Here is a 334-nt window from a genome sequence, read left to right on the forward strand (position 1 = left end):
GTGTCAGGAAGGGGTCCAGTTTCTGCTTTCTGCACATGGCTAGCCAGTTTTCCCAGCACCATTTATTAAACAGGGAATCCTTTCCCTCATAGGCCTATTTTTAAAAGGAATCTGAAATTTAATTCTATTTTGATAAAACTAAGACTGAAAATAACCACTTGTAAACATTCCTATGATTGTTACTAAAAATGTATTTTCATGTTTAAAATGTTTTTGGATACTTTTGGATTAATTAATAACTACTACATTGAATTGCATGTTAAGGTGCAGAAATAATACATTAAAAGATTTTCACTTTAAATTAATCAGTAATATTGAGCACTCACCCTGTGCC

The sequence above is a fragment of the Sapajus apella genome, unplaced genomic scaffold, assembly GCF_009761245.1.
Source record: "Sapajus apella isolate SASKATOON/1434 unplaced genomic scaffold, GSC_monkey_1.0 scaffold103, whole genome shotgun sequence".
Classification (NCBI taxonomy): domain Eukaryota; kingdom Metazoa; phylum Chordata; class Mammalia; order Primates; family Cebidae; genus Sapajus; species Sapajus apella.